Source organism: Tachysurus fulvidraco, chromosome 8 (assembly GCF_022655615.1).
Source record: "Tachysurus fulvidraco isolate hzauxx_2018 chromosome 8, HZAU_PFXX_2.0, whole genome shotgun sequence".
NCBI lineage: Eukaryota > Metazoa > Chordata > Actinopteri > Siluriformes > Bagridae > Tachysurus > Tachysurus fulvidraco.
Genome location: NC_062525.1, coordinates 15597558 through 15611628, shown reverse-complemented (window position 1 = coordinate 15611628; position 14071 = coordinate 15597558). Strand labels below are relative to the sequence as shown.

Genomic DNA, 14071 nt, shown 5'->3' with positions numbered 1-14071 from the left:
AGCAGTGTTAATTAACATTTTAATTATCACCTGTGGGTTAAATGTGGACTTGGCAGCTTCAACACTAGTGTTGTCAGTTATTGCTCTTGCTCTGTAGATGGGTCCGGAGCTCAGGCTGAGCCCTCAGGAGGAGCACCTGGACTGATCTGTTCAGCTCTAGCTGCCTGCAGTTATTTTTCATTTCCTTTGTCAATCCTCACACCTACACAGGTGCATCCCAATAGCTATCCACTGACCTCCGGCCTCTCAGCTCTTCAGCTCACTTGACATTAGTCACAGAGCGACTGCGGCCCTTGATTTCTGGTTCAGCTTTTGCTCTGACACTGGAAAATGACAGAAAGCAGGTGGAGATATATGGAGAGAAATAAGCAGCAAGGTCATAATAAGAATCGTGCCTCCCCAGTATTACCCAGGAGAGCTTGTCCTTCGAATTATCAACAATTTAATGCTTAACTGATTTGCCTGATAAATCCTGAACTTCGGGATTCAAATCCAGCATGAATAACATGATAAATAATGATGTGCTCCGTGTCATCACTTTTGTTATCCAGCTCTTTCTGGAAGTCATGTCCTCCAGTGTACTTTAAGCTTCATGGAATATCTTTGGGGAGTGAATGTAAAAGTCGAATGAGTGCAGCAGCTGTCTGCCTTGTGTGCCTGCCGTTTATCTGATGTTATTTAGATGAAGGAGGACTTTAGAGGCCTACTGCATGCTGAGGACCTCTGATGATTCTCAGCAGGTGAGTAGGCAGATGCTCAGTGGAGAGAGAGCTTCATGCTGCCTCTCTAATCAAAGAGCTGACGCTCACACGTCCTGCTCATCCTCAAGCTCTGCTATTGACTCGAAGCCTGCAATAGAAAACCTTTACTGTTAACCCTTTGTTAAATCACGTTAATACAGTAGGCCAATTGCGACGTGTGTAAAGGGTACAAATAACACCGTTTCTTGTTAGCCTGTGGTAGTCAGGTTGAAGGGGTGATAGTCACTTGCTGTTGTTTGGTTATTAACCATTAACCATTATTAATAATTCTTTTGTTTAGAGGTTTTCGGCAAAAGTGTTGTTGCTGTTGGTGTATTTCATTTGTTTTGTTTTGTTCACACTAGCCATAGTGACACTAGCCATAGTGACACTAGCATTGCTGAAACCACTCAAAAAATCTCTCAGAATGGCATGGGATCTAGCAAGAGGCAAGACGAGTGGACAGCAGTTTGGCTAAAGGATCTAACAGATTCAAATGGTTTGTGAACTTTTCATCCAACCAGGCTGTTGCACCCCATGTTAATTTAATATTCATCCAACGTAATCATTGCTGTGATTCTTAATCTGAATTCTGGTGTGAAACTGCTTTTGTGCATCAAAAACCTGCTTTTCTCTTTGCAATTTTTTACTCACCAAAGTATTGTGAATCTGCTTGGCTCTGCTCTGCTGTTTTATAGTGTGACCACAAAAGATGGTTTGGGGCTTAATAATAAAAGATATGTTTGATACAAAAACAAAATCGCTTTAGCACCCAAAGTACACAGGTCTAATACTGAATAGTGAAGCATAGTTGTGGCAGCTTCATGCTACATGGCTTCTTCTCTTCAGCAAGGACCGAAGAGAAGAAAAGCTAGAAGGAATAATGGATAGGTCCAAATAACCAATATAATTTGGCACAAAACCTGCAGGCGTCTTTCAGACAGCTGAAGATGAAGAAAAATTTCACCTTCCAGCACAATAATGAACCAAAGCACAGAATTCAAGTCAGCAAAGAAATGGGTGAAGAAGAAGAGCTCAGCATTTCGGAATGGCCCAGTTAGAGCCGAGAATAGGATAAATCCCATCTAAAACCTGTTGAATCACTTGAAGAGGGCTGTGCACAGAAGATGACCTTGCAGTTGGATAGATCTGGAGCATTTTTCAAGGAAGAGTGGAATAAAATTGCTAAATTAAGATGTGCTAAATTGATAGACTATACTTTAAAAAAGACCGAGTGCTGTATTACAGTTAAAAGGTTCCTTCACAAAGGTAATAGGCCGAGGATATTAATTCTTACGCTCGGGTCATGTCGTTACCGCCTGTTTGGTGCGTCTGGCCTTTGATCAAACACTGACTTTTTATTTAAAGTGCTCTTTGATGCCGTCTGATTTAGATGTTCTGTTGTAAATGTCACTAGGTTATGATTGTCGTTGTTGAACAGTTTGATGTTTTTAAATAGGTTCTATGTTGTATGTAAGATTGAGTGAAGGTTTAATTAAAAAGGCTTTTCATTTGACTTTACAGTGAATGTTTATTGCCGTCTATCAGTCATCTCTAAGCAGTGCAGTGTATATTTGCTTCATATACTAACTAGATTTTAAGCTAGTGTTGGGAAAATTGCCTAGATAAAAGACTTAAATAATTTAATTTGATTGAATTTGATTGAAAGTCTTGCCTGCTTATTTGGCTTTGCTCCAGCGCTCGATAGAGCAGAAAGAAAGCCTGGATTAGGATTATTTGTATCAACATCATAGAAATTCTGTCTTACTGATTAGAAGGATTCACATAATTTATCTGGGTATGTGGAGTGCTTCTAAATTAATCTTGATAGGACTGCCTCTCATCTCCCGTACCGCATAAAGCAAGCATGATTATTAGAGTTTTCATTTTATTTTCTAAACTTGAAGGACATTGGTGTTACAAAAGATCATTCAACTCCTTGCATTGCTTTAATGGTTTAATATGTACTCTTAGCTAACACAGTGTGGGTCACATGTAATCAGCAGGTAAAAGAGCAGCCCTGGAGTATTTTTATTATTGTCTGTTGTTTGAGTTATGGTTTTTGTTTGAGTAACATAGCAGACTTTTATTTGATATCATTACTCCGCGACGATTTTCACAAAGTGAACAGATTGAAACCGTTCTAATTCCCTTTGAGACTATTTATTGTAAATATATTCCGCAAAAGGTCAAATAAGTGCACATTTTTTTTGCTTTAAATAATATGAGACACAGTGGGTAGGTTTGTCAAGCGCTTTGAAGCCACCGATTCTGTATTTTCTACTTAAATCAGAGCTCTTTGATTGCCCTATTACGTCTGTGCCTGTATATCAGACTTTGATGCCTTTATAGCACTTCAACCCTCATTTTCTTGCTTTTCATGATTCCCAACCACTAGCCAGCTCTTCCTTGTATGAATCAGCTATCGAGCAGAAAGAGTAAAAGCTAAGGCATGCTTCAGTGGGATAGTGTCAGTGTGATTGATAGTAGCCCATAGAGCATGGCCCATTTTGCTCTTTTGGACTCCTGGCTACAGATGGCTGCGGCAACAGTGGGATTCGAACTTGTAATCTCTGGATGACGGAGTTTATAGGCTGAAAGTTTAAGTGCACATCAGAAAAACGTTTAAAGAGTCTGTATTCTGTGACATTTATAACGTTCAGCTGATAGGAATTCAAATTAAATGGAAATCACATCAAAAGCCCAACCACAAATCACTCTCTATAGCACATGAATGTATTTATTGTACGTACTCATGGTTAATGCTCCAGAACAATAATCTTTAATCTCTTCTTTAACCATGTATGCTGAATATATGATTATCTACATAGCGTGTATGTATATTTTGGGCTAGCTAATCTGTATGCCAGCCTTTAAGTCAGATTTTATTCCTGTTCTAACACACTTGGAAATCTGAACCCAAGAAAAACGGTACAGATGGTAAGTAGTTGGCCTGAGTTTTTGTCACACTAGAAATGATTTCATCTTTTTTTTTTTTAGACAGAGGCATGTGAATTATTTTACATTCTTCCTTGTGTTCGTCAGATTAGCATGCAGCATAAATTTAGCCAGACCTAGAAGCTGTTGGAGCAGCTGTCTGCACCAGCTGAGCACTTCTCATAAATGTCTTAGACTGCGGCTGCTCTCGCTATTAGCGAGGAAAAATGGATCTGGCATCATTAGCCCTCAAGGCTTTTAGATTGTATTTTTTATATATATTAAATGTATAGAGATTATTTTATGAGGCACCATGAAATGTCAAAAATCCAACATTTACTGTAGAGTGACAACACGCGTAAATGAATTAGCACTTTTAAATTCCTCGGTAGTGTTCGTCTCACTTCACAGACGTCATAGCTAATTGAGATGCCTGATACTAATGGCTGTAACTCCTGGGAACGAATAAGCCTTAAGAGTGGAGTTACTGCTACTGTAGTATCTCAATATGTAAGGAGCAGTTCATTAATGGCTGTATAATTGTCACCAACTTCCTGCTTGATTAAATTAGATATGCATGCTGGAGATTATTTATGTGTTTTTGCAAGCATGTATGAGGAAGTGATGTGGTTCGCTCCCTGTGGCAGAATATCCTCTCCACAACCTTGAAAGCTTTTTGTACTGTGCCAATTATGCTGATGAGAGTAATGACAAATCATTGTTGACAACATCTTTCCGATGACAAAGGTGACGATGTAAATGAGATTAAAAAGTTTTCTGCAACTTACTTGCTCTTAACAGCTGAAAAAAATTGTATTGTACAAACAAGCAAACAAGCTGTTCATAAAGCCTGACAGCAGTAGGATGCAGCCAGCAGTACAGCACACTCTGAAACTCTGAAAACATGCATTGTTTCATTTCTACTGAAAGGATTAAACATAAAAAGGTTCGATTATAACAGATGTGTACTTTCATCTTAAGTCACAAACCTGTTTTTAGTTATTAAGAACGGTATGGAAACATTATCACTGTTTTTGTCATTAATTATCATCAGTTTTATCAATAATATAATATTATTGTTTATAATAATAATAATAATAATAATAATAATAGATGTATTTGTTTTTTTCCTTGCAAAGCACACTTATATTAACAACTTTATACTATAGTAATTTCTGGAAAAATAGCCAGGAAATATAGTTTCCTTTCCAGATGCACAGATGACTCCTAACCCTAAGGTTGTGGATTCGAGTCTCGGGCCGGCCACGACTGAGGTACCCTTGAGCAAAGCACCGAAACCCCCCGGGCGCTGCAGCATAAATGGCTGCCCACTGCTTCGGGTGTGTGTTCACTGCTGTGTGTGTGCACTTTGGATGGGTTAAACGCAGAGAACAAATTCTGACTATGGGTCACCATACATAGTCGTATGTCACTTTCACTTTCTAAATCTATAACATGAACTAGATGGTTTGCTATGCAGTTTTGAGAAGGAACAGTCAGCTGACTAGCTTGTTGCTCTTTAAATACCTACTTCTTAGCTCCAGCATCCTAATACTGAGGTAAGTGATATGCAGCATTATTTTTAGTGTAGTATAAGAACACAGTGGTGTGGAGTTTCATGTCTAGTGCGGTTTCTACACAGTTTTAATGAATAAAGACGAATAAAACGAAAGGAGACTTTCTAAACTATGTTCTCAATGCCACAAACGACTTTGTTTTATTGACCACAGCTTAGATAATGGACATCGTACCGATATGCATGCAGTGAATAAAAGTCTGGTTACCTCTTTACCGGGTGTACTTTTTGTGTTTTGCTGTCTGACTACAGTAGATAAATGTTTATATTTGGGTTTGGGAACAGGGAGATGTTTTCTGTTGTAACGTGTAAAAATCTGTTTAGGAATACTGCAGAGATCGGAAATAAAGCACACAAAACTGTTCACTGCACTCTACAATATCATACCGTGCTGCTCTGCGTGTGGAGTCTCAGATATGATTTCATAATGTCGTAGGTGATGAATACATGCTGCACAGGACAGGGGATGCAGCTGGTGTCAGAGCTTCAATTTCTATTACCACAGTGACTCTCGGTTGTACTTCTAACAGGATATTTCTCTTCTTAACAGAGAACAACACATAGATGGTTTATGTCAAGCGATTAGATTTAAAGTGTGTAGTTAGTCTAGAATCTGGTTCAATGTTTACGTCTGCACTTGTGATCATCCTGCACTGGTAACAGTGACGTGTCAATCCGAACTCACGTGAGCACATTTTCTTTTCATGTGGATGAGAAATGAGCTGATTGGCGTTTATAGCTTATTCTGTCGTAGATGGTCTGAAGGCTGCCTGCGGGAAAACCAGAATTTTCTGAAATTGCTTAGAAAGACATTTCGCACACGGTTGCTCTGCGATGACCTTGGAGTCAGCCTGAAACGGCACATTTTTTTTTTTTAAATGATAAAGTTAAAGTAACGACCTTGCAAAGTGGGGTCAGACATTCAGGAAATGGCAAAATGCCTTTTTAGCACCAAAAGAAGTTTTTCTTTCATATGTATGGGGAGGAAAACGTGATTGTTAGGGGTTATATTTCTCTGCAGTCTAGCTGGATATTGCGAGCATAACATAGCTCTCAGACGGTGCTCCTGCAGCAGCTCAGGTGTCGCATGGTGTGAGACATGAAATGTGAGGTGATTAGGTATCGGTAGCAGAAATCAATCATTTCTACTCCGTTATTATTTTTGTTTTATTTAAAAAAAAAAACATTAATTGAATTTTGCTGTAAGTATCATCATACAGTTCCCAGGTATGGAAGAGTGTGGAGGTCTGTGAAATCAGAGTGTTTAGGGAAAATCTGAATACTATTTAGAGTAGAGGTGATACCATTTAAAATTGTATAGTATTCCGTGACCATCTGAACGCACACCATCCTGTGGGGAAAAAATAAAGAAATGCTGTGTGTACACGCAATGTGCACTTAATTAAGTACATCTGGATATCTGTCTAATCATTCGTTCGTGTGGCAGCAGTCTGAGGGTTTTCAAACACAACAGTCTCTAGAGAATTTCACATAGAACGGTGTGAAAAACTAAAAACATTCAGTGAGCTGAGGGTCTGCAGGCTGAAAAGAGCTCTGAGGAAATCACCAGGCTGGTCTGAGCTGACTGGAAGTCTATAGTAACTCACATAATTCTTTAGAATTAGAACACTACACCTCAAACATTGAGATGGAAACTCTACAACAGGAGAAATGTCAGACTCTGAAAAGGGGACAGTTAAACCCTGGATAAAGACCATGCTCTTTACCTGTAGCTGCATGATTTTTTTTTTTGTCATTTAATTGTCTGAGCTTCCGAATAAAGTGGCCAAATCTCTTAGTGTCCGTATTTTACACATTGTCATAATGACCTGAAAGACAAGTAAATAAAATGGAACTGGTAGACAGGAATAGAAGCATATGGATTTTCCTGGGAAGTCAAGAGGAGGCAGTGACACCATCACAACTCTAATATGCAGTATTCAATCCTAATTTGTGATTCAATATGATTACACCCAAGGTGATGGATCTCTCATGATTGCTTTAGAAATGGTCAATTGCTGCTTTTACTTAACGGTGAGTTTGGCGAGTAAGAGAGAATGGAGATGAGCGAGATAAGCTGCAGGCTCGATTTACTACAATGTTGTGCAGCTAAATAGGAAGACAGACTTTTAGAAATTATAGAGATTATTTGCTTATTTTGATTTTATTTTCTGATCGACATTTTACATCTTATTTTTCTATTATGTTCTATTAGTAATGTTGCAGCTGCTGGTCAGGTTTGAACTGCATTTTCCCAGCCTTGGTCAGGTCCTGATTGAAATCCTGGTGCTGATGGTTCAGGCTTAGAGAGAAACTTTTTTTTAGCCCTGATTAAAAATGTTAGTCTTATTTGCATAGCATTTTCTAGTTACAGGTTGCTCTAAAAGCAGCACGGCTCAAACTCATCTTAGCACATCTGTAAAGTAGAGAAATATTAATGGAGGTCGTAGGTGGTTTGCTGATGGCCTCTCTAGAGACTCATTGTCAGCGCTCTCTCGAAATGTGCTCAATTACCCTATTGATGGATGCCGATGGTGGGGGGAAAAGCTTCTATTCTACCAAGTGTCAGGCTGCTCACTCTCATAATAGAGCCATGATACCATCAGCTAACACTGAGTCCTGCTGCCAGCCAAGATATGGCCTCGCCTCTCTTCGCCTTCCAAACCCCAGAATAGGAACAGTCTAAATTACACTTGTTAATAGAATGCAGCGACAGTGATCCTTTGCCTTTCCATCCTCCATCCGCTTCTTTTCAGTTCTCTATCAGGAATGCAGTGTGTTTCATTTGCTATGAAATGAAAGGCCTTTTCTTATTGACTTTGTAAGATGACTGAAGTAGTGGAGGGATTTAGCAGGAAGACAGGGTGGGTTGGTGTTCTGGCGAGCGCGGCACGCACGCGTGACTACTTCCTCTTGTTTTCGCCAAGCACCAGATGGGGACATCAATACTTAATGTGTGCATGCTACTTCATGCTTCCAAATAAGCGCACGGCCCTGAATTGAAATCCATCTCATGGAAGTGTATACGTTAATGGAACTCCAAAAAAATGGCTCATCAGATAAGATTTGCTTGTTACATAAGGTTAAACTTTGATATTGATCTGTGACTGATCTGATGTTTTTGGAAGGAATTGGACAACAATACTGATCTGACGATATTACCACATGGTACTTAGCAAATAGTATGTTCAAGAATGCCTGCCCTGTATCGTAACAGCTGTGATCCTCTGAATTTCTCATACAATCTTAATTGAATCATCACGTGAATGTTACCAGTGTTTAAGTGTTGTGCATTTATTTCAGTAAAAAAATAAAGCAACGTTGCTTTATTCCTCTCACGATTAGCTTTAGTTTAAACCCAGCCGTCCCCAAGCTGCGAGCCCTGGCAACATGTTGCCTTGAGGGGTTGCAGTGAATTCACTGATTTCCTCACTCTTGATGTTGAAATAATTGATTTGACCCACTTTAACATTTGACGTTAGTCATCGAGAGAGTTTTTTTCTGCCTTCATGCATTTAATTATCATGGGGAGGCAAATTAATCGTCTGTGTGCTCTGGTGTCTTTCCCATGGGAGGGACAGCTCCCTTTACTGCTGTCAAGGCTATTAACACAATAACAAAAAAGCAATTAGATTGACTTTTGGACATGGCAGTCAATTACAGTGCCTGGAATGGGGTAGCTCAGTGTCTGATAAAGTAGGTTCTCTCCAGTAACAACCAGCATTTCTCACCTCCATCTCTTTAGAGAGAAGTGGCTCATTGCTTTTATTGCACAGGGCTCAGCGTGGAGGTGGTGTGTCTGTGCACACACACTGGTGATAATCGGAGCGATTCTGATCTCCAAGGCCTGCTTTAACTTTGACTGAAAACACGGCAGCAAACGTTGCTGAGCTAGAAGCAGCTCAAATGCTCATTACCGGTGGGTTTGTGAGCTTCTCTCATGGAGATTGGCCAAGATTACTTTAATAAATGCTTTCCTCGTTATAAAACTAATGCAAAATTATTCCACTCTCATTGCGCTCTCTCTCTCTCTCTCTCTCTCTCTCTCTCTCTCTCACACACACACACACACACACACGCACGCACTCACACACTTGCACACACACACTCACGCACAGTTGTTTCAGGGGTGTAGTAAACAGTCTGGTTCAAACGGATGGAGAGTGAGAGGTGAAATGATGCGATGATTTAATCTCCTCCCATGTAGCTTTTTTTATATAAACACCTCTGTCTGTACTTTCTTAAAGCAAGAACAGAATTGCGTCGTTTGATTTGCAGCATTATGTAAGTGCTAAAGAGAATGCGTGTTCATTAATTATTGATCAGTGCATGACTGTGGTCAAATAATGCTGAATATTTAAAAACATCTCCAAAAAGCATATTAAATTGGATTCCTGCTTCTTGTCTCGCCAGTGGTGAGCCTTTTATAGATGCCTTTTCATAGATTTTTTTTTTGGTTTTGTTTTTAATAACTTATCAAAGGTGTGATGCTTTGTAGAAAGGAATGTTTCAGGGCAATATGCTTGGATCATTATTTTTCAGCAGCCAGTTATTAGCGCTTCAGCTCTGTATGCTGAGGTATAAAAACACGAAACACAGTTAATTATACACTTCTTTTAAAAGTATAATTGCTATCAGTGAGGTGAGTAAAATAAAATGAATTAAAAAAAAACAAAAACATTCTGTTACCTATATTTACAGCCAGAAATCATCTTTTCAGCACCGAATTTATTTTAACCTACTGTATTATGATGTTTATAATTTAGTTAAGAAAATACAGATTTGCCTTTTCCACCCACTTCATGCAGACAGTAACGGTCTGTTTTGCTAGCTAGCCATCGTAGCTGATATCGGCTTCCACTGTTCGTAGTAATAGCTAGAATTTTTAAATCATTATTATAGTTTGTGTTGAGGAAAGTCCTCCACTGCTCAATTCTTCCCTCCAAGCCCAGTGTGAGTTTCCTCTCGTCAAATTAGCTGCGATCTCTCCGACACAGATGGCACTGATTTCAGTAAAAGTGCTCCGTGTGTTGCAGGGCATTAGACACAGTTTCTCAGTGCTGGTGGCTGACGGAAGATTTAAGTTATTCTTCATCAGTCTTTATCACCTCATTGCAGAACCCTGCATGGCTCTGTTATCAACCCTGACACCTTTATTGATCTGTGTTTCAATTTCCCATATGGGGATGTGATCACATCCACAATGCCCTTGCTTTGATTGGAGGGTGCAAGAATATTGATGGGAAATTATCCTGGGGTCTGGAATTTGAATCATCTGAGCCCCCTAAAAAGGTATGGCAGAAGAAACTAGTGAAACCCCTATGAGTGTTGATATCTGGTGAGATGGAGCTGAGTGTTTTCTAGATCCTAGGTGATTTTATTGAGCACATGCTACCTTAAAATGGTGGATCTGTTCAATTTACATTCAATCTTTTCTCACTGCAGTTTGTCTGAGCCGTTGCTGATTTGCCCTCATTCTGCTCAGGGCCAGATTTATGCTTGTAGTAACTAAATGTATTCCGTTTATGTATGAGCACTGGGTGTGTGTGTGTGTGTACGTGTGTGTGTACACCTTTTGCGAGGCGACTTTGGATGCAATTTCACGTCTGAAAGTCAAATTGGCAGAGAGTTGTAATTTGAGGACACCTCACTCTGGCTGAATGATACGCTGAATTTATCCCAGCAGACTCCCAGCGTTTGCGGCTGCTCGGTGGTCAGAGTGAAGGAAAATTACTTTGATCAACACATTCATTAAGTCTGCCAAATGTTTTTTCCTCCTTCTGTAGCACATCAACAGACTGTGATTATGTCTTGTTTGTCACTCGGATGTGTGTATTTGTCCCTTGTAGGTGCCTCAAGACAGATTTTTAAGACTGCATTTTGATGGAAGGTTAATAATTCTACAATTCTCCAGAACATGTTAACCATCGATTTCTGTAAATGTGTATTCAGCGCATGATTTAGTGTGTCTAGGTTACAGAAGAGCGGTGATAAACAGCTTTTCTGTTTAGGCTTGGGTGCGAGACACATCATGGAAGCTGTTAACTGCAAGTTTGAATGTTTTCTCACAAATTCCTCAGCCTTAGGGCCAGTCACCTCATTTATAATGATGGAGAGAGCGCTAGTTAGTCCAAGACATAGCACTTGCAGGTTACTTATTATTGAACAAAGGTGGCCTATATAAGCTTGATGCTCGCAGCCACTTGCCAGTAAATTGGCTTCATTTTTTGAGTGTTGCTGGTTTTAATGGGTCCCAAAGCTACGATGCAAGAATTCTCCTTAAAGAGCACAGCATGTTGTCCACAGGTTTTGGTGTTTGAAAACAAAAGCTCTTTTAGAATTTTTGTACATCTGTCAAAGCAGTTTTTGTCAATTTTTTTTTTGTTTGGTTGGATGAATGAGGCTGCTAGTAATATGACTCTGCGTGGCTTTGTGTTGTCCTTTGTGGCTGTGAGCTTCTGGGTGGAAAGGCATTTGTCTGTTTTCTTCATCAATCCCAGCATCATTAACCAATCCTGAGGGTCTGTAAGCTGGTGCATGTGGAAGAGGGCAGAAAGCACTGAGTACTCTGTGTGTGTTACACTGCTCTGTGACTGAGGAGGAGCAGCAGTTCTAAAGATAGTGTTTGACTGGCTTCCTGTGTTTTGGAGAAGCATGAGTTAGCCTTTACCCTTTTCCATTGGTGGTAGTTGTGTTATTAAGAAGAAATACAGGGAAACTGGAAAGTGACCAAATTGAGAGAAAATAAAGGAAAAACAAAAAGACCATGTCTGCATCACTATGCATATTTAGAATGAACGTATTTATGACTGAACTCTGAACCCTGTTCTAAAGTCATTGTTACAATATATAAAACAAGTAATGAATTTAAAATATTTTTTGATATAACACGGGTGCTGTGTAGTCATTTGTCAATATTACCTGAGGAAAACTGTTCCTCATTGGTTTTATTTGGCAGGTTTCTTCAAATGAAATCATTCTGGATGCTAACTCTGTGAAGCTCATCGTGTTTGCCAGACAATGGCCATGGACCAACACCGATGAACCTCAACAGTGTGAAAATCCAGACATTAAGATGTTTGATCTAACCCTCCCTGTCCCAAATAATCCACATTTACAGGCTTATCTAGTGTGAAGACACACAGGAGACCCTGTGGGCTTACAAAGTGCTTCCAGATGAACACTACTTTACATCATCTGCTAGCTCAACTTTGCTCAGAATATTTTTTAATTGGAAGTCACTGGATTGAAGGGGAAGGTTTTAGCTGCTATTTTGCTGACAGTAAATGTTTCCTATTGCCTCAGAGATAAATTTATTGAAGGAAAAAAGTTCCAGTGCTTTCATTTAGCAAAGAAAGCATAGTGTGGATTGTGGAAAGTGTTTGAGCTGAATTATAAACCTTCTTTAGAGGTTAGGAAACCTTCTTTAAGTTTAGGGTCCGGAAATTGGAACTTTAACGCATTCAGTTTTATTCTTGACAATTTTGTGTCTCAAATATTTGTAAAAGACCTGCATATGGATGTCATGGTTCACATACTTTTGGCTAATTTGTGTAGATTGGGTAAAGATGGTTTAATCCTCTTATCCTCCTTTTGTTCTTTTCTGTTTATGCCCGTTCACATTCATATATGTCATCATGTATGTATGTATGTATGTATGTAGTGTTGGATTTAAAACTTTTTGAATAAAACCATTTTGGTGAAGGTAATTATTTAAAAATAATGTTAATTGTTAATACACAAACATTAATCTGTGAATGATTGAGGCAAGAATTCGGTTTCACTTTAATCAGAAACCTAATTTTTCCTCCTCATCACTTATATTAAGCTGTCTGGAACACAAAAGCTAATCAATTTTTCCTACGTTGCACAATCAATTTAAAAAAGTGAATTGTCTTTGTGGTATTACAGAACTGAATTGACATAATATTTTATTGTCCATTCCCACATGCACGCACACACATCCACGCACACATGCATGCACACATCCACGCACACATGCATGCACACATGCATGCACACATGCATGCACACATGCATGCACACATGCATGCACACACGCACACACATGCATGCACACACGTGCACACATGCACGCACATGCACACACATGCAGGCATGCACACACGCACATGCACACACACGCACATGCACACACGCACGCAAGGATGTTTATAGTGAATTTGGTTTCAGTGTTTGCGCATAAGAAGCCATATCTATTTCTGTAGTTCAAGGCAACTTCAATGCATGCACACAAACACACAGACACACACACACACACACACCACCCCCTACTTTATGAACACCATAGCAGGCTTGGTGGTGAATTCGGCAGCGTGGGCTGGTCTTTTCACCACGCTTGCTGACAGTAGCTGTCTGTTCGTAAGAAGGCTACACCGGCTATTGAAAAGCGAAGATAAGCCTAAACACTGAAATGGCAGGTGACTGTGTGCAGGTGCAGTGATAATGCTTAGACCATATCAGGCCTGTTGAGCTTCTTTAGGCTTCTTAGGGGGATTCTGTGACTACACAGCTGTCCAGTATTACCATGCCTTGAGGCTCACTGTGCTGGCCTGTTTGCTCTTGGCTCTCCATCAGTGTTACACTTTCCATTGGCTTTGTCTCTTCCTCTTCTTATCTGGCACTTCCGCATTGCTGACTCTTAATGACAGTCCTGCCCAGCATAATCCTGCCATCACATCTCCCCGAATCAATGTCTCTCTCCCCAAAGCTTGAAATACAGAGTGTTATTCTGTAGGGATTAAAACGGGACTCTCATTCGAATAGTTTCACTTTTCACTCAGATTCAGGCATGGGC

The 14071-nt window shown here is 39.7% G+C and overlaps 1 protein-coding gene across 1 annotated transcript in view; it reads left to right on the top strand.

Annotated features, from left to right (window-relative positions):
* snx29 (sorting nexin 29) overlaps window positions 1–14071 on the top strand; it is an 80036-nt gene that overhangs the window by 20197 nt on the left and 45768 nt on the right. The gene's annotated exons all lie outside the window — the stretch shown is intronic.